Source organism: Apteryx rowi, unplaced genomic scaffold (assembly GCF_003343035.1).
Source record: "Apteryx rowi isolate R43461 unplaced genomic scaffold, aptRow1 scaffold_104, whole genome shotgun sequence".
In the NCBI taxonomy this organism is placed as follows: domain Eukaryota; kingdom Metazoa; phylum Chordata; class Aves; order Apterygiformes; family Apterygidae; genus Apteryx; species Apteryx rowi.
This window is the reverse complement of record NW_020447242.1, coordinates 826,528-847,267: the sequence shown is the minus strand read 5'-3', so window position 1 is coordinate 847,267 and position 20,740 is coordinate 826,528. Positions and strand designations below refer to the sequence as shown.

The following is a 20,740-nucleotide window of genomic DNA, read 5'->3' as shown; positions in this document are numbered from 1 at the left end:
ACTTGTTCTTAATCATTAGGCCTTGAACCACAATCCCGAAAGAATGTGGTGTTTTTTTAATAGCACAGGTTCCTATGTGCAAATTTTATTGTCGCATCATGGAATGTCGTGTATTATTTTGCTTTATGATTTATTCTCCCTAGATACAAAACTGTAAAAGAGATATGTTAATCTATTTTTACTCAAAGTACAGAAATAGCTCTGTTACAATTTAGGGATTGAATAACCAGTATGAATACACTACTCATTATTAGTCGTGCTGTACCCAATGCTCACAATGAAGGATATTGATAAATTACAGATACAGATATGCAGCATAATTTACAGAGCATTTCTAAATAATGTGTTGTTCTGGCCCAGACTGTTTTCCAAAACACTGTTGTAAGTAAAAAGCGTGAAATTGCTACATTAAATAATAGATAATATGCTTCAATGTCATTGTTTGTAAATAAATACTAGAAAAATATTCACAGTGAGCTAACTCAAAATTATTCTTAAAAATGACAATATTTTGTATGATTTTTCCCTCTTGATTGAATACTTAGGACACTGTTCTTCAGGGATTTATGTCCTACATATGTCTGAATTTATACAGCTGAAAAAGAAGTGTGTCAGAATGCAACACTTCTTATATCTAAATTCTAGGAAATTGTTATTCACTCACCTGTATTTCTCAGCATGAAATTAGAAATTGGCTGCTATGCAGCACAGAAAGGGGAATGAAGGCAGCTTAACTTGCTTGTCTGGCACTTAATAGTCCATGTCTGATAACCCAGGCTGACCCTGACCTTGGCAGCATTACATGAGTAATCTTTGTATAAGGATGAACTGTTCTTGAACAATTTCTCTAGCATATTAGACAGAAAAAGGTTTTCCCTTTAACAACAGCATGCATGTTTTCTTGTTCCTCTTCCTTCTTATCTGGAACAAATGTATTCAAACAAACGATTGCTCAGGACCTTCAATTCTCTGTTTCTCTTTTGATCTCTCTTAGTGCTTTTCATAGTACCATGGGATTTGATGGAGTGCATCAGTGAAGGTTACTTCCGGAGTCTTTTTCTATCATTATTTTTAACAAGTTCACATGGTGGTGTTTAGTGACCTAAATCTGCAGTACTACACATGAATTGGGGAGAGGGGGGTGGTTTTTTCATCTTTTGGTGTAAGAAGAGCCAAAAAAGTGAATTTTGCCCATCATCAAAGGAGATGCACTACTGCAAAAACAGAAGGTAGAGGTAAAAGGAGTGATGTCATGGGCATTACCACAAATTCAGATACTAAGGTGGAAGACACTTGATGTTACAAAGAAATTAGATGACTGACCAAGTTAGAGCTCCTCCTCTGTTATTCAAAAATATCTGTGTGTTTGAATCTAAGGGAGGCTTCATCTCCTTAAGATACTACATATAACATTTATTTACATTGCAATGTTTCTTAAATTTATATACACAAAAGTTGGAACATTATTACACATTTTCAATGTGTTGTCCTCTCCAATCAATTCTGTGTAACTAATGCATTTACCTTTCACAGACAGCAAGAGGGAAATATGTGCATGCATGCAAAAAGTCAGAGCAGGGACTTTAGGCTATAATTCAGTCAAGGGAATCTGTTCATAATCTCAGACTGAATCATTGATGAGAGCAAGAGACAGAGTGAGCTGAAGTTGTACCATGTATTTTCTGAAGAATGTAGAACTATATTATTTATCATTACTGATCATTATTCCTTGAACAGGTGAGAATTAAAAGGAGTCACAGCGCAGTGCAACAAGTATGCAGCATTGCTGAGATTAGCCACCATTTCTATGCAATGCATATATTTCCCCCTCACTTCTTGGTTTCATAATGTGCAAGACATATAATCCTGCTATGCAGATACAAACCCCACAGCCACAACAGTGGGCTGATTTTCTTCAGTAAAAAGTAAAAAGAGATGCAGTTAGTGAAAAGCTATGTGACAGTTTACATTAATATTCATCCTGTACTTTATAAAGGACTCAAGTTTGCAATGCTTATAAAAAAAAAAAAAGCAAATCTCACAATAGATATGGATAAAATGCATGTAATTACTTGCTAATGACCTTAATGTACTGAGTATATTGTTTTATATTTTTCTCAATGTGCTTCTTTTTCAGTAAGAATAGGCCCCAGTTACGCCCTGCTTACACCTGATTTTAGGTCTTACTATATTCTACAATGATTTTTACCTTGACATATGAAAATCTCCATGCATTTCAGAATATGACCAAAAATTGGGGAAAAAACATAAAAATATAAGTAAATATTTGAAATGTATTACCTTATACTACTATGCAGATTTAACATAGCAAACTGGAATCAAAAGTGTTTTTCCCAAATTTAATGACAAATGATTTTATTTGAGTGAATATTGCAGTATGTACCTTGGAATATTTAAGATTAAATTGTTTAATTATAAGCTATAATTTCAGGCTTAAAACATATCTTAGTGCTGGTAGTAAATATTAAATAATCTACTCCATGTCAGTGTTGGCATTTGGCAAAAATAGATTGAGACTCAGCCTTGGAAAGAGGATTTTCCCTTGGAACTGTTGTAAATAGAATGCTAAGAAAGTCAAGCTTGTGATGAAGCACCATCTTTATCTTAACTGCTTTTTTTTTCAAATGCGTTTAAAAGATGGTTGAGTCCGATCAACCAGAGAAAAGTAACCTACTAAAGTACAGTCTGATTTAAAATTTGAAGTTTATTTTATATGGTTCTAAAGAAACTAAATTGGTTAAGTGTGCTATAATTGTTCTTCAGATTAGTCTTGACTTCTTTCACAACCCATTGAAAGTTCTGACCCTTGTGTCTGTCCCAGAATTGCAGAGTTGCAACTGTAACTAAGGAATTTTTGAGGTCCTTCTACTCTTTTGTTCCAATTTCAAACAAAATTTCACCACACCCAAGGCTGGTGGTCTCATATTTTTTGTGGCAGACATTTAAACACCAAAGAAGCTTCCGACATTTTGTCAGAAGTGTTCAGAGGAATTTGATACATTACAGATACTGTTTGCTAAAGACTAATTCTTAGCTAAGGCTGAAGGACTGCCTATCCAGATATATAAGAATGTGTTCAGAGTTGCTGATGGCCATCCTTCTCTCTTATTCAAACTTAGTTTATGCTGTTTTCTGTCCATAACTGTGTCACTTGTGTTTCCTCATGTGACACATAACAAGAGGAATCAAGTAATTCTGTTTTTTATATCAAATCCAAATATTTTAATTCAGCAAGGCTAAAAGCTATTAGTTTTTGCACTTCTTGAATTTAACCTTTTTTAAGTACAGTATAATATAATAGTAATAGTATATAATAGTCTCTGATAGTATAATAGTATATTATTGAATTGTGCTTCAGATTTGGTTCATTTCCATTTGTGTGTAATATACAACAACTCTTCTGTATAACAGAGGTTACAACATGACAGGGATAGTAGGTAAGCAAATTTCATACCCACAGAACTTCAATAAGAAGCTATGCATGTGTAGAAAAAAATTTCTTCTAAACATTTTTCAAATGATAGAATTTGTAGTAAATTAAATTGCCCTATTATTAATTGTAGTATATTAATTGCCCTATTTAATAAAATGGGCAATACCTAAATCACCTCATCCCTTGTCACTGACAAGAGAATAAAATCTCTACAACAAGAATAGCTATAGCATATGTGACAGCATAATGTTAGCAAACACTGCACATTAGTATCAATAATAAAAGTACCTCCAACTATTTTATCATATTATAGCATAGTATAGTATATTTGTCCACTAGCAACATTTCTGTAAATCACAGATTTCTGATCTACCACAATGTGAGAAATTCTGTTCTAAGAAGTTTTTGTCAGAAGAATTCATGATAGAGGGAGTTTTTTACTTTTCAGACCTATTTTGTCTCTGTTTGGTCTCTCCATCTCAAAACAGTCTAGAGAAATTGAATTTCACCTATAAAACATAATAATTGGGTATAAAAAAATATTTGGTACACGCTATGCAGGAACCTCCCTCTTAGACTGGCTGTGTCAAACTATATAATCACATATGAGGAGAGAGGGAATCTTCTCCTTCCCTTCCTACATAATATTTTTTTGTGTGGAGAACTTCCTATTCTGTCTTTTGCATGATGTCAAGCCAGCAGCATGGAATGGACTTTCATATCCGCTATTAACTCAGTCTGTGTATGTCTCTTGTTAATACTTTCTTATATTACTAAGAAGCTGTTTTCTTGGCGACTGCCACTCCTGTTTCTGAGCAAATAACGGATCTGGCCTTCTGGTCAAAAAAAAGTGTTTTCTGGTAGATCTCAGTGGTCCTTTTTACTAGCCACACAATGAAGCCTCTCCTTCCTGGTCTTGGAAGTTGGACATTCTAACAATATTCTAACAAATAGTGAGGTCTCCAGGTTCAGATGGAACTGGGGCATAGGTTTGTTAATAAACAAGTGGTATGTTTGCCACGAAATGTAAACACCTTTCCTTTTTTCCAAAATGCAAAAGTTGACCTTATTTTAAAAAAGAACAAAAACRGTAAAAAATATATGAAGAAGGATCTACACACTCCAGGGATTATGCCATAATTTATCCTTTGGGCAACTCAAGTCTGAATTATATCCATCAGTTTGATCTGTACCACTCTCTATGGAAATCAATCCAGGGAAGAATGTAGGATATAACAATTTTACAGGAGTGTTTTTTTCTGTCATTCTGATGGAAAGAGCTGAACTGAGTGGAATGAAGCTGTTCTTCCTCTGATCTATTAGATACGTCCACATAAAAAGTATTGTTGTTAAGAAAAAATCATCAGGTTAGATTTTTTCAGAGAGCACTCAAGAATTGAGTACTATCATTCTTTTAGGTTTATTTCATTGTTTTCTGTCATGACATTGTTGTAGTTCATCCATAAAATGTTATTTCCAAATGCTTCATGTTGCAATTAATTATATTTGAGAAGAGGAAATATAGATATTAATTTCATTGGGTTTTTTGGGGTGTGAAATGTTCACGTCTTCATTAATCTTCCTTAATCTAAAAGGAGATTCTTATAAGTATTTTCTTCTTTCTGTGTTACTTTTCTGGAAAAGATGATAAGAGAGAAAGGCTTTGCTCACTTCAGATGTGATGAAATTCCTATTAATAAAAATGCTTTCTAATTGTGTAGTATGAATTAGGCCTCAAAACAACCTGTTGAAGGCAAAGGATGCCAGGGGCGTGATTATTCTACCTGAATCTGAAAGAACAGCCACGGTGAAATGCCACCACTTGTAAGAATACAAAACAACACCAAATATGTCTAAAACAAAAAGCAAAGAATGCCTTGTTCAACTGCATTAGAATTTATATGGACAGGATAATGATCCAAGATGGAATTTAGCCAGGACTTTAAACATAATTCATTTTATAAAGATTATCGTGAAATCTTTAAAGTTCACAATGATCAGAGTCTTGATTTTGCAGTTAATTTGAAACATGCTCATTTCTCTCAGCATAGTTTTCTAACACCGACTGAGAACTGTCCCACTTCATACATTCATTGCCTGTATGTTTTTGGAGGCCTTTTGTTCAACTACTGGTAAACAAGTGTATGAAGGAATACAGTAATATTCAGATGTTCCAGTTTTGATTGAAGGGCCATTATTTTATGTACCATAGGCATTTGCAGGAAGAGTCTGTCCGAGACCTAAAGAACTTGCAGTACATAAGTCTGATCCAACCTGACCCTGATTAGCTTGTGGGAATTGATAGAATCACCGCACATGCTGGTTTGACTGCAGAGACCCAGGAAAGTGTATTTGTCATTAACCAGGGTGACCATATGTCACACAGGTTAAGAGTAGCTGACACCCATTTAATTGAGGCTGACAGGTCTTTAAAAAGATGAACATCTAATCTCTCCTTCTTACAYGGCAGGAGACCATGGCACTGACTTATGGTCTGAGGAAACAGGGGTAGATATTTCTACTCTTCTGTGTGCATATCTGCCTTGATATGGAATATGTTTTATGTGTGGCAGGTTCAAAGTCTGCTTCATTTTAATGGAACCTTCTGAGTCTGCTCAGGTGGTGTCAGACCATTTGTTCTTGCTGCTCTTCTGCTTTTTGTCCGACAAGTCAGGTTGAGCAGAGTGGCCTGCAGTCTAACGCTAAATTTAAACTTCTTCTAACATCTGCCCACCATGGGCATGATGCTGCATGTCATGGACAACATACTTTTGACTGGTGAAGGGAAGGAAGTAGTGCACTATCTTAACCAAACCATTAAAACAATGCAGGATTTTGACCTTCCATGTTTTTTTATCTGGCAAGTCATTATACCATTAGATTGCCGAGTACCAATCTGTACATACATGAATCCAGACCACAGACACTTTCTTGCATGTGTCTTATCAGTGGTTATTTCTGCAAAACATGCAGCAGGGAGGTTTCCAGAAACAAGCTCGTGTGGATTTGCAACAGGATCTGTTTATCCCTGCAAGAGGTTTCAGCAGGAATTACAGACTTACTAACGCATGGCTGTCATCTGAAGAAACTGCTCTGGGAACTGGAACAAATTATCTGGGAATCTAACTTCAAAGGAGCAACAGACAACAAAATAAATATAAAAATAAAGATTTGGGCCTAAAAAACAGCCCAGAAACCGCACTAAACTTAAAACTCAGCAAGAGAGTTGCTTCCATCTACTGGAGCCAAGAAACAAATGACAACTGAACAGCAAGCACCTCTAACGTAGGCTATAAATTAGTTTGTTCTTGTCTTGATCTGCAGGTGTTGAAAAGTAAATCTATGAGCTGGCATAGGAGAATGCTGGGTGATTAAAATGTCTTGAAAGTATCCCTTTAAGTTTTCAGTAACTTAGAATTTTTAACAGTAAAGATTGTAGTTGTAGTTAAAATTTCTAATTTATACTTGAGCATTTTCTACATATTCCGCAGTTGTCTCCTGCAAAACTGCAAAATGGAGCCCTCAGTTCCTCTGTGCTCCTCTGTAGCTAATATACCAGACTAACAGTTTTGTATTATTTCCATGGCTGGTAAGGATTTTTATTTTTTTTTACCATAAGAAGCACTTTGACAGTTTTCCTCTTCGTTTTTATGATGCTTTGTTACCGTACAGCATTGCCGTAGCCAGTACTAAGAGGATCTAGAGCCTTCCACACCATGGTAACACATCTTTCCTCTGCAGAACTGCCTAACTTGCTCAAAAGAGAGGTCAAGAAACATTAGCAGAATTTTCTTTTATTTAAAAAGGATAGTGCTATAGAGATGTGCAGAGGAAACAGTATAGAGTCAGCATCCTTGGAACTAGAGTGGTCTCAGACATTTGGATGTCTGTTGTCATCCAAAGCCTCAGCACTACTATTGTTAAAGTGAATTAAAAAACTACCGCTGACTTAAATATGCACAGAATGATCAGCAAGTGTGACGCTGCATTTCCTACCCTCAGGAATTCTGTTTCCAAGTTCAACAATCAGATTTTTAAAATAATTGAGGAAAAAAACTATAATGTCTTCTTGAAACCATTACTGATGCTGATGGTTTTCACTTAATTTTCTGTAGCACAACTTGGATAGATAGGAGGGTGAACATTTTAAAAATATTTCGTTATGCAGAGTTTGTTAAATCTGAAGTAAAAAAAGGATGCTGGAGCTTTCTCAGCTAGAGATATTGTGATAAGTAAACAACACATCAATTTGATAATCATGCTTGGAAAACATTGCTTAAGAGCAATGGACTGATACTTACTTTTTATTTATGTTTGATCTAGTTGTAAACTTATCTGATTTTAGCTATGGAGAAAGGAAATTCAGGTTTACAGAATAGGAAATCACTCTGACACAATATTTCCTTACCATGAGGAACTTACTTTTTATTATTCTGCTGTTACCATTGGCAGCAGATTTGTAAAGCGGTTTTATTATCAGTAATAAATGCTAAATTTGAAGCTGGCTTCTTTAAAGTGAGTACTGTTCCACAAAAAATTACAAGAAAAAAAATTTGTTTTTTGTCTGACTCTTGTTTATTGTATCATTTATGAAGTAATACTTGATTTTGCACCTTGAATTTTATTCTTTCCAACTCAAAATATCTCTAGAGCCAAAAGTGTATTTTCTTTAATAGCTGTAACAATGTAGTTGGTATTAAAATGGATTTTGTCCAGTCTTTTTGTCTATTCATTGCAGAATGGAAATTAATCTCTTTAGCTTGAGGCTGCATAGTTTACTGTCATTAGTTGGGGACAGTCAATGATATGTGAGTGTTTCAACAGCAGAGAAGCTTTGGGATTTTCAGCTATTTCTGAGATCTTAATCAAAAATGTTACTGATTGCTTGGGAATCAATGAACACACTCCTGAGAAAAAAAAAGGCAGCATAACCTTACCATTATTCACACTGTTTTGTTAAAAAGTGCAGTGATTCATAATGAATACTTTGTTCTACCTTAATATAATGTAGTGAAGAATATTAAAGAATATTAGGAAATTTTGCATCATGTAAATAGGTCAGAAATGTGGAGTGCTTTTGTTCTTTTTCAGACAGTCTTGCACATGAGAGTAGCTTTAAACACTTCTGAGTTATCTTATCGACCTCTCAGCATCTTAAGTTTTAGCATATAAAAACTCCATGCCTATTCAGTGCCTTTGAAACCATAGCTTTAAAGTCAACAGATGGTTCAGTACCAGTGTAGTAAGTGATGTTTTGACTTTGTCATGATGACACGTCCTGTAGTTTCTAGCACTAATGGAAACAGCATTTCTGAAAACTTTAAAGAGATTTAGAGGGTAGAAAAGGCCCTTAAAAATCATCACATTCTCCACTTATGGAGAGTTGTATCTCCACTATATTATTCTCTGCTAGCATTGATTAAAATTTGTGCCTAATTTTATCCATCACCATGAGATTTATATTTGACTGAATATGAGTTAAAGCATTTTTAAAAATAAATTGACTCATGTCCAGTCAAACTACTGAGTTTCAAAACTTTGTTTTTGTTGGGTTTCTTTCAAATAGGAAAGAGGAAGCACTTCCTTTTACAACACGATGTCAAGATAAGGACACACATGCTCACACATGCACACACATACAAAAAAGTACTATTCAAATAATTTGAGAGTTTACTGACTGAATGTAAGGGATGTAAATGATTGCAGGAAAAGATGGACAATATTTGTAAAAAAGATAGCAGCCTAATTAGGCGGTGTTTCAATAATTAAAATTTTGGTGTACAAAATATAAGGAACAAAGATTACCGTTCAGGATAGATAGCAGTCAGCATCACAGTCAGAGTTACGTGTTAATAAAGCAACAGGCTTCATTTTCTGTCCACACATATACGAGAACTATTTTTTATTGATATATTTACTCAAAAAATGGCTACAGGCTAGGTTCATATTTTATTTTCACCAATGTGGATGCCAAATAATGGAACTGGCTGCAGTGTAGTTTTACTCATGGTTGTGCATTTGAATAACTACGATCACAGTGCTGGCCCTGGGGCTATAGTACACAGTTTTACAGTACTGTATCTTTTGTAGAGATAAGGGCATGCTGTGTTTTCAGAGGAATGTCTTGACAACAAAGTGTGTCAATGAAGGCCACCTCACTCACAATGAAGGTCTGTCTTTTAAAATAGCACTAAAACAAAATAACTGCTGTGTTTTAATGAGGGTCTTATCTATTTACAGCACAACAGTCAGAAAGTAAATAGTGCTTCAGGACCTGGATCTCCTTAAGTCGTAACCCCAAACCTTGAGGAAATACTATAATTAGGGTTTTTTTTCCCCMTAGATTTTTTAAAACATAGTATCCATTATCAATGTAAACATTCAGAAACACAGCCTGATATTTCTTTTTAAAATGCAGAATTTTGATTTGTGACAGCTGCATTGGATCTTTAATCATATATTATCTTTATAGGAGCCTTTTTCTAACATATGTTAATTGGCTGTTTTCTGTGACAAATTATGAGCTCTTACTTTGATGAGGTTCAATTGCAATCATGTTGGAGTTGAGTACGTAGAGTTTCCAGCCCCCGCTGGCTCCTTAAACCACTACAAACATCTGCACGTCACTGCAGTGCTGAGTAATGGCAGGATTTGGGTTGATCTGGTTTCTGCACAGACCTTTTTCCACAGGATATTTTCAGCTCTTTGCACTAAATCTTTTTCAAGGTTTGCTGTTTTTAGCAAGAGAATGATCTAAAATTAACATCTTTTATGGGATTATCAGAATACAATGAGAAATAATTTACAGCACAGCATACTGAAAATCTATTAGTTTTCTGAAATTTGAATGCAGTATTAGAAATTATGTGTCAGTTGTTATTGTACATTACAGTTAAAAATTAATGGAGCCATATAGAATTTGTGGGAGTAGAAGTATTGCCTCCCTTTTAAAGTCAGTATTTTTATAATTTTCCTAAATATAACATTTGTGATTATTTAGCAACAGATTTATTTCACTTTTTGAAAAGTGGTTGGCATCAATTTAATTTCTAAAAATTTTATAAAAGAAAGTGTGTTTCCCTGCTGGACAGGAAACGTGTCTAATTTTGTTTTACATAAACTTGAACATCTTCCTGCTGATAAAGGAAATACTGCATTGAAATTTAGTGTCTTTTCTGTCTCCTTTGTGTTTAAGGAATATCATGATTGCATTTGTAAAGCATGTGAATGGCAGAAATACGTAGAAAATATTTTCCACAATGTTTAATGACTTAAAAGACATGGAAGCAGTGTTGTTTTGAGTCTTTTTACTTTTTGCATACTTTTTTGATGATGACTGTGTGCATGATCTTGTCTTTTATAGCACTTAATTACAAATACTGAAATAGAAAATGTATGCTGTATTTTAATAAGCTGTTACTCAAAGCTGTATTTAGGGTGAATGTGCAGAAATACAAGATCTTGTGTATTTTAATATAAGGAAAGCAGTCTGGTCATAAAGTGGATAGAGCATCATCTTTCTGAAAACTGTGTCAAACAATATCAATTACACTGCAATTAATTTAGCAGAACATCACACGGCTAAGCTTTGACCTAAACCAAATGGCAGTAGATAAATCTGTCCCGTTTGTTCTTCAGAGAAATGATGGGGGTTAAATTTCCAGGCAGGTGTTAGAGTTTAGAATAAGAAGAGCCAGATGTGTATGGAAGCTACTTCAGTCTCATGAGGCTGGTTTTAATTCAGCTATGTCCCTGGAGTACCACGCAATCAATGAGCTCCAAATCCTGGGGCTACCTGCCTTTACGTGAAATCAAGGGAACATTTCTTCACAGCATACCACTGAACGTATGTGGAAAAATTAGAGCCAAAATTAAGGTAGAAAAAGGTTAACTTCAGGAGTTACACATGACTGTCACTTGTCTTTGAATCTCTGAAGAGATGATACCCAAGTGGAAACACTTAAAGAAAAGCATTATTATAAGGAGAATTGTAAGTAGTGTAAAACTTACACTATGGATATTTAATATCTTTCTCTCATCACTGCTCCTTCAATGCAGAGTTTTAAAAGTAGGCATATGTAGGTCATGTGCAGCACAGTGAACGCATTAAAGCACTTTGCTAGAAGCTGGGTGAATTGAAGCAGGGAGGGAGTTCAGAAGATGGCTGCGGCAATGTTGTCCCTACCTGGGATCCTCTGTAGCAGTAAACTGATATATTGTATCTTGAATTAGGCTGCGCAAGGCATTCAGTTCTACTTGATAAGATTAGCTTAACTGGCGTTAAGAAAATAAAGCAAGGTAAAGGAAGATGTACAAATGAAAGAGAGGGCTTGGCACCTTATTGGATTTTGAGGCCTGTGAGCCATGTGTCTTAATTGGGGCCAACTGGGATCATTTAATAATTGCTGTCAGAAGATCAAATTTAATTCTCTTTATAAAAAGACCACAGTGGGATAGAGTTAAACAAATTGTCATCTGAGGTTTCAAATGAACAAAGCTTTAATTAGGTTGATTAGGATGCTGTAAGAGAGAGAGAGTAAGAAACAGGAAATTGATGAATCTGCTGTGTACCATGTTGGACTTTATATGACAGTACTGTCAAATATCTTTATTTCAAGAAGATATATGTTAGCATAAAGGGCTATAGTGCTAGAACAACATGTGTATGTAAATGCTTTAAATGTATAAGATAATTATAACTTTCTAAAATCGGTGATTTTAAACACAGATACTAACATTTTTATGATCATAATCTTGCCCTTGACATTACTTTCATAGATTTTAAACCTACTAAATGATGTTCTGTAATTGTTTACTTACTCACTGACTATACCAGATGAGAGTTATAGTATATTTACCAACAGGACTCAGAATTTCAGTACTGTGTAATAAATATTCACCTTAATTACCTCTCAGAACATTTTCTTGAGCAAATTCCCAGGTTTCTTATCTCCAGGTTTCCAGCAGAGAAACAGTCAAAAATGAATGTGGCATGAAATATAACTGGTGGAGAAAGGAGCAGATCTCAGCCAGGTTTGCATCCCAACCACAAATTCAATTCTTTACAGTACACAGCCTACTAATTTTGCCACAACTTTCTGCTTCTAAGAATATTTTGCCAGAAATCACCTTGCATATCAATAGAGCTAGAAAGGAGTCATTTCTGAGAAAACATAATGTACATTCAAGGCCACAGAAAAGATTTAGCTACTGTATCTTTGTATTGATTGTGTTTTGTTTTGGGTTTTTTTCGGCATGCTTATAGGACAATAATAAAATGAGCAATGTTGGCAATGATCCGTTTTTAAAAAAATGCTCATTCAAGACAGAACAGAGACTGTCAAGCAAATTGCGCAGTATTTCCTTGTGCAAATTAAGCACATTTTGTATGTCTGTTTTCTACTGACATTTGTCAGGGATGCTGACTTTTTGCATTGGTACTGCCAAATGCAATGTGTTTTGTATGTGTAAGAAATAAAATAAATAAATCCAGCTGCATGTGCTAATGGAGTGGTTACAGCTGGGGTTCAGTAGGCAGGCCATAATGCTCACTTGTGGCTTTTGTAGTTCCAAACAGTGTTGGGTTTACCTCTGTGGTAAACACCTTCTGTTTCTGTAGAAAATTTGCTTCTACAGGGCTTGAGATGAGAGCTATTAGGCTCCAATTCTGTGAAAAATTAGAAGCAAAAATCCTCCTGTGGAAAATATGTATTAGTTACCTAACATAATTTTCAAAAACTGAATGTGAACTGTGATGTGGTTGAACAGCACGCTAAATTAGGTGGGGCTTTTTATGCTTTTCTAAGTGATTCAAGATGGGTCTTTCGTATCTAAAGCACAGCTCTTTAAGCTCTTTATCATGTCAAAGCATAAATCACCAGTGTGTTGTACATCTTACATTCTTCCAGTTCTCTCTCTTTCTCATGAATATTGTTAATACAAATATATTTATTGCCTGCCCCTTCCTCCACCAACAAGGACAAAGAAATCTGTAGAATATCCCAGTAGGCCACAACAGAAAATTCCTGCCTTGACAGACAAAAAAAGCTAGTTGTTTCAGTTGTTCAGGCCCATTTCGTCTTCCACTCGGCTTCTTTTTCCTTTTTCTCCTTTGTAGAAATTTTGATGTTATCTTTTCTTTCTTGTAGCATTGTCTGTTTGTGCATCTTTTTTAGTTCCAAACTGGGGGGAGTATTTGGATCTTCCAGCACATAGAGATGCCTCTTGTCAAGATATAGCTAGGAGGGAGAAATCAAGTAGCTTTGGCAAATGAATGATGGTGTGCTAGTGCCATCAAATATGGCAGTGCACTTTGTTTCTCAGTAGCCTGAACCTTCCGTTTTTGTAAGAGATACCTCATCCTGAACAGGCAAAATTCTCCACGTGAGACATAATATACACGCAAGGATTACTTTCTGTCCTGGGGCTTAAAAGGGATATCAGAACTTCGTAATCACAATATAAATATTGCTTTTTTTATACTGGTGCCAGCATCCTTTTCTTTCTTTCCTTTTCGTTTCTTTAGAACAGATGTATTCTGAGTTCATGTGTTGCTATTTAAAATGTGTATACATTATGTGTATTTAAAAGCAGCAACCTGTCCTAATTTCTGAGCTTTGTCAGTAGAAAAAGACATATATTTCACAGAGCGAGGCAATTCCTCACCCCTATTTAGCGAAATGCAGGTGTTTTCATTTTTTTTATTAGCCTTATTATGTACCTGACATAGATTTCATCTCCTTTTGTCCCTGGGAAAAAATGCCTAAGTGTGGAATGGAAGCATTAGTGTAGACTTTTCAGCTGTCATGGTCATTGGGAAGATTGATATATTTCCCTTGTCCTTTTTTTTTTTTTTTTTTTTTTCATTTTAAGCCTGCAGCTGTCTCTGGGCAAGCAGTGAGTTCAGGGAAAGTCATAGTTTTTATACTCATATTTATCATATTAACATTTACACTGAATGAATGAACAGTTAGTGGCTCAGCAACACTCCACCATGTTGTGCAGTCTACTTTACATTACAGAATAACTATATTTAACTCTTGACATTTCTGGGAAGGTCAGGAATTAAAAGGAAAAGAGTGTGTTTCTAGAATTGTGTATACAAGAGAAGAGAGAAGCAGGACATCTTTGTGTATGATCATTCCTCTCTAAGAAATGATTGCCAGAAGAAGGATGTCTTAGTGGTCTTAGGCTGCTTTAGAAAACTAATAAATGTACGTATATGAAAGTTATGCGTTTAGGTCTATGCTGTAGGAAAGCCAGCATCTGTTTCTGTGACAGTATAGTTGTAGCTGAGATGGTCTAATGGTATAAACAAGAGAAGGTTTCTGGGCAGAGGTAATATAATTTATTAGACCAGTCTCTATAGCTGGAAAAAAAGATGAGCTTTTGGGTACACTGTGGATCCAAAGAAGGGTTTGTGCACCCAAAAGACCATTTATTTTTTCCAACTCAGTTAATCTATATTCAATATTACCTCTGCCTACAAAGCTTGTCTAACTTCTCTTTCAGTGCTAGTGATGGATCTGTTCTCATGTTTGCATTAGTATAAAGGAATAGCTTCATAGAAATCAGAAATTATCTGAATTTAAAATCATATCTAGCTGAGAGTCAGTCCATCTTCGACATGTCGGTGATTGCTGTGGGTGTCTGGATGAGTCACATAAAATAAAGTGTATTGATGCAAAAAAAATAAACACTAAAACAAAATAAATAAAAGTCTGACACATTAATAATATTCGATTCATTCTGAATCAAAATTTTCAAGCCTGGAAAGGGTAACTGCAACTATTAGCTATTTAGCTTGACAGATTGGCACATGCAGGTTTCACAGTCTCCGTGGGTCTCCCAAGATTTGGTCATCTTTTGAGGAATTTCTGTGGCTCAGAGATATCCACTTGAAGGCTTTCATATTTGCTTGTTTTAGTTTCCTGACTGGATGCTGAACTGTGCAGCCAGCACCCGTATTAGGTCAGATCCTTAAGAGATATTGCCCCCTTTTGGCTTGAACAGCTAGCCAAATTCAGGGTGTTACAGGTTGTTTCCACTGGGGCAGGGGAACAGACAAGGGACTCCTTTTTTAACACTGTTTGTTTACAAAAATTTTGTGCATCTCTGAACATAATAAGACACGAACATTAATTAATGTGCAATATTAGGTATTAATGTGCAGCTCACAGTCTGAGTCCCTTTCTCACAAGCTCAAAAGTGTTTGTTTCTCTGTTTTTAGCTTTACTTTGGGGCTCTACTCCCACTATTTTTTTTAACCGAGCACTCTCACAATTTCTCTCAATTTTGTACTTCTCTTTCATGGTCACAAATCACAAACCTCCATAAAACAGTACCCAACAAAGTTCTTTGCTATCTTTTATCAAGTACCCAGGTCCATACGAACATAGAAGTTATGCTCATCAGTAGTAACCCTACCCCCTGTATTTTATTTCATCTTCCAGCCATTACTCCAACAGATCTTAAAATGGTAACACCATCAGCAACATTCCCAGTCAGAAAAAATAAGTTATACAATCTTAACATACAGTTTTTCTGTCAATATGTATTTCCATCACTAACCCAAAACAATTTTATTTGCATCCAAGTTTTTGCTTGACAATTTTTGCCACTTTCAGTTTGATCATGTTGGAACGGTTTTCTTTCATCAGCCCTCTTCACAATGTTTCTATTGAATCTGCTGTCAGGGAAAGGCCCATACATTTTCTTTTAATGAGGCACTTATTCATATCTCAGTTTTTCTGCTCTTAATTTCTGTGTTTATGTTCCCAGTTTTAAGGTTCTTTCATCCTGAATTCTCTCCCTGTTCTACTTCCTTGGATGATCTTTTGTAATTTTCAGCTCAGTCCTTGAACCAAACACGGTGCACAAGCACTTACCTGCTCAGTATTTTAGAGACTTTGGGTTCTTTTTATGCTTTGTCCTGTTGAATTGCGCCACAAAATTCCTAAAATTTTCTAAAAACTTCCTGAAATGTTTAATCTGCAAATATGTATGATATCCTTTTTAAAATAAGATTACTGAGTTTCTACAAAACAAATRTTTTTTCCTCCTCACAAAGATGAAGTGATGATACAGCATAAACTCACAATAACAGAACTCAGCTTTTGTTATTAAACATAGACATATAATTACAGTGCCCACTGAGTGAGAAAACAGAGGATCCTGGATTAAAAGATATTAAATTCCTTTGGAACACATTGGATAAAGCGGAAGGAGACATAGTCTGTGTAGAAATGGTCAGGTCCACCTGCTTTCCCCCAAATTCAATTCTCTTCTCCATCTATGTCTGTCTACTGCTATAAGACTGATTGTTGACCATAGTTGAGAGACTGCCATTTCAAGCTTTCTTGTCTAAGTGGATGTATCAAGTTTGCTTGCATTTCTGTAAATTATGAGAGGAAGGTAATCAGGTATCTTTTGTGATAAGGAAAAATCATTTTGGCAAGCAATCCTTATTTGCTTGAATAGAGCAGAATCTAAAACTGTCTGCCACTGGTATCAGCATTACCAGACACTTGTGCCCAGGCTCAAACTATGATTTGAAATTGCAGTGCATAAGTTTTTCCAGTCATACTTGGAGTTCCCCCTCAGGATTCCTGATTCTTAAAAGCCGTTGCAGGGATTCATGTTCCTGACCACAGACTTCCTCACATACAAGCACTAGTAACAAATCTGCAAATCTAGATGTAACCACTGCCAGAAGCTGCTTTCAGGTGATGCAATGACTTAAGTCTAGAGATCTTAGACGTTTCCCGTAATAAGCCAACAGTATCCAAAGTCCTTTGTATTTGTGTGCAATACCGCTTGCAAACTATAAGCACTAGTATCTTACCCCGTATGAAATATGTTTTTAAATATAGCTAGACCAAGACCAGAGTAGTTCCAAGAGACTTTCTGAACACAGTAAATGCTAAACCATACTCTGTCGACCACTGAAATGGTTCCCTTTTTCCTTCAGCCCATTAAATGACAGACTGAATTTGTAAAATGCCTTTCCTGACATTTATTACACAGCTATTAGCTATAATGAAATCCAGTCCAATTATTAGCTCAAAACTATCCAGACTCCTAGCTGAAATTCCAGCGGTCCAGTTTCCCTGCTCCATTTTCAGATAGGTTCACATTCCTAGTCACTGTCTCCATTTCAGACCAATTAGGTGACTCAGTTTTCAATCCCTTATTCCCTTGTATTATTAGCTTGTCTGATTCAATAAAGTGTTATGCTTGAGCCAGTCTCCCAGGCATTTCAAGGATCCTATTCCATATTTATTTGTCAGATTCCCATTATGTCTGTCTAACTGCCATAGGTACATCCTGAGCCTAATCCTGAACCCGTAAACTTTGTCCCTCAGCCTATTTGCTTTCCATTTTTTGACCAGGTGATGGGTACACATTGAAATATCACTTTTTCATCATGGTAGATTTAAAGTCAACTTCTGATGGSCACATTTTTTTAGTATACTAGCATTTCACTCAGTTGTTTCCCTTTAAATATGCATTACTGCCTGCATTCTTTGCTTAACAAATCAAATATTCTTCTTCATCTAATCGTCAAAAATGTTGTAAACTAGCCAAGTCTTCCTTTCTTCATCAAGCATAGCAGGTACATATCTGTTCTTATTGGGCTGTAGACAAACAGTTTTCATCTAGATTTCTAGTGGTTGCTTCCTCTTTTGGTGCACCACTGCAAGGAATGACTCACCAGCTGTGGCAAATTCCACAGTCCCTTGGAAGGTCTTTGGCCTCTTTTAATGGATCTTTATCAGCAAATCCAGGTTTAGTATAATATATCTGTGCTATTTGAAAACACTGCTTGATTAGGCCTGATAGACAACTCTCAGCTCATCATCTGCAAGGTAAGCTGAAGTTGCTCCTTTCCTTTTCCTGTAGGTGTGGATCAGCTTAAATTGATAAGTGCATATAGCAGCTTAAATTGATAAGTGCATATAGCAGCTTAAATTGATAAGTGCATACAGACTATATATTCAGAGTCTGGATAACTCAGTCTTTTCAGAAGCAGTTTCTGTGGTACAACGATAGTAGGACTACTATTAGGAAGTACCAGCTTCTGAGGTATTTTGGAAATGGTGCTCTGTTTGTCCAAACGAACTTCAGGGGAAAACTTTGCAAAACAATAGCAAATGAAACTCTTCCACCCGCTTGGCTTAAGTTCTTGCTCTGAGATAACTTGGTACTGTACTTCAGTTGTAAGCTACAGTGACTTCAGTTGTCTGATTCAAGGGAGCTGAAAATATTCTTACCATCAGTTTTAGAAGTGTTTGACTCCAAATTGCAGAAATTTCCCAATGCTGGATCTTCTCATGCCACTTCGTCCTAATGCATACAAATAATAGCACTGATTAAGAAGACAGTAACTTGGTCCTCTTCTCAGCTGGAAAAAGAAAGCAAAAAGAAAAAAAAAACATTAGAGGTAAGGAATCTGTAAAAGAAAGACAGGAATTTTCTGAAATTCATTGCTACATTATCAATATAATAGGAATATAGTCAAACATTAATGAGAAAAACAAGTAGAGTGTATCTCCCTGAGCTGAGACTGTTAAAAATAAACACATTCTGCTCTCCCTTATACACACACACAMAAAAAAAAACAAAAAACAGGGAGTACCAGTTAGGGAATAGAATCTTACAAATTCACAGATACTTTCAAAACCAGTGGTAAAATTAGTGAAATATTAATTCAGATCAAATTATTAAAGTTTTCTCTAAAACATTAAACTAATGATTTAAATTCAGAGATTGATTTTTGCAGATTGTGAGTTAATTCTCTTTGCTTGATGCAGAACTTTATTACCCTTGAATTGTCCTCTCTGTTACAAATTAAATGTGCTCTGCAAATTAGCAGGTAGAGAATGTTACTTTTCCAAAATATGTTTTGTCTCAGTTTGGATAAGATTAATGAAATTCAGTACCTAAAGATTACGAAAATTTTCTTTATGTTCAGCCTTTTCCAGTTTGACATATTCTAATAGTCTGTAGTATTTCATCTATTATGTTATAACCATAATGACTTAAATGTTTGTTTTATACTTCCTGTAGCAAAATGCATGAACTCTTGAGAGTTAAATTTAGGACATTAAAATGAGCTCCCTTCCACATCTTTTAATATGGCAGTCTGGCCATAAGATCAAAACACGTAAAAGTAGGTGATGTTTAATTTTTAAATCAGAGTGTTGTGGAAAGGTGTTTGAAACCGTGCGATGACTCCAATTCCTTTGTTGCGCGGCTTTCTGCCTGCATAACCATACTGCACATTGTGCCATTTCTGCGTTCCTGATGTACTGCCGTGGTGATGACATATGTAATTTTGCCATAAAGTTTCTGTTAATGGGCCAAGCTGTATCCTCTGTAATGACCACGCAACCAAACTGCATTGAATGTGAAGGACCACTTCTATCTTGAATGCAATGTCAGCTGATCTCAGTGTGATAATATCAGAGATGAATGTTACTTTCACCCTTTTCTGTATTTATTGCAACTTTATCCAGCATCAAGTGACAGACTTGAAGTGATCAGTGTCTTTATTTGATGCAGGTTGCCCACTTGTCTGTTTACTGCAGCTGTCTTTGTCTGTATATGGCACTTCATCAGCTAGGGCTTTTACAGATAACATTTCAGCAACAATTTTCTTGAATACATATGACCTGATGTAGATTTTCGTGGTTTTGTTATAGTTTTTGTGGCCATTTTTCCATCGAACAAGTAGCTAATTTAGTTTTTCGTACGTTTAGTTTTTCATTTAGAATCTGATTCAAAATTCTTCGGAGTAAACAGAAAGGCGTGCACTGATTTCGTTGATCTTTGAATTGACTTTGTTTTTCAAGATAAGATTGATAAGAGAATGGGGACAGCATTTGTTGTTTGCTTCCTTACATCTTGATAATAAAAAAGGGTTGGTTCGATTCTTTGGTTTTGATCTAATTAATCCACTCAGAATGCAAGCTGCCTAACGGAACAGAGACATCTTTATGGCAAGTTTGTTTCTTTTGTAAAGCAACCATGAAAATACTAATCCCCAGCACATTTTAACTTAGTTTTGCTCTGGCTGCCTTCTTGTTTAGAAATTAAATATTTTGACTCTCCTGTTTTGATACTCCTTATTGCCCCTGGTGTGACTCGTTCAAAGAGCTCTCTGTCTGGGGTGTTGCAGCAGAGCAGATTCAGACAGTTCTGCTCGGAGAAGGAAGTGGAGAGTTTTGGTTCCCATTTTGCACTTCTGGAACAGTTTAGGGAAGGAAGCACCTTTACACCTTTTAT

At 35.7% G+C, this 20,740-nt stretch overlaps 1 protein-coding gene across 8 annotated transcripts in view; it reads left to right on the top strand.

The window, feature by feature from the left end:
- Positions 1-20,740, top strand: part of MEF2C (myocyte enhancer factor 2C) — a 127,227-nt gene that overhangs the window by 22,605 nt on the left and 83,882 nt on the right. Inside the window, exon 1 of one of the 8 annotated variants that reach the window (XM_026067388.1) lies at positions 18,126-18,321. The exons of 6 other annotated variants lie outside the window; for them this stretch is intronic. The gene's annotated coding sequence lies outside the window, so the exon portion shown is untranslated. Of the gene's footprint in view, positions 1-18,125; positions 18,322-20,740 lie in introns of those variants that run through there. One more of the 8 variants, XM_026067412.1, reaches the window with a different exon arrangement.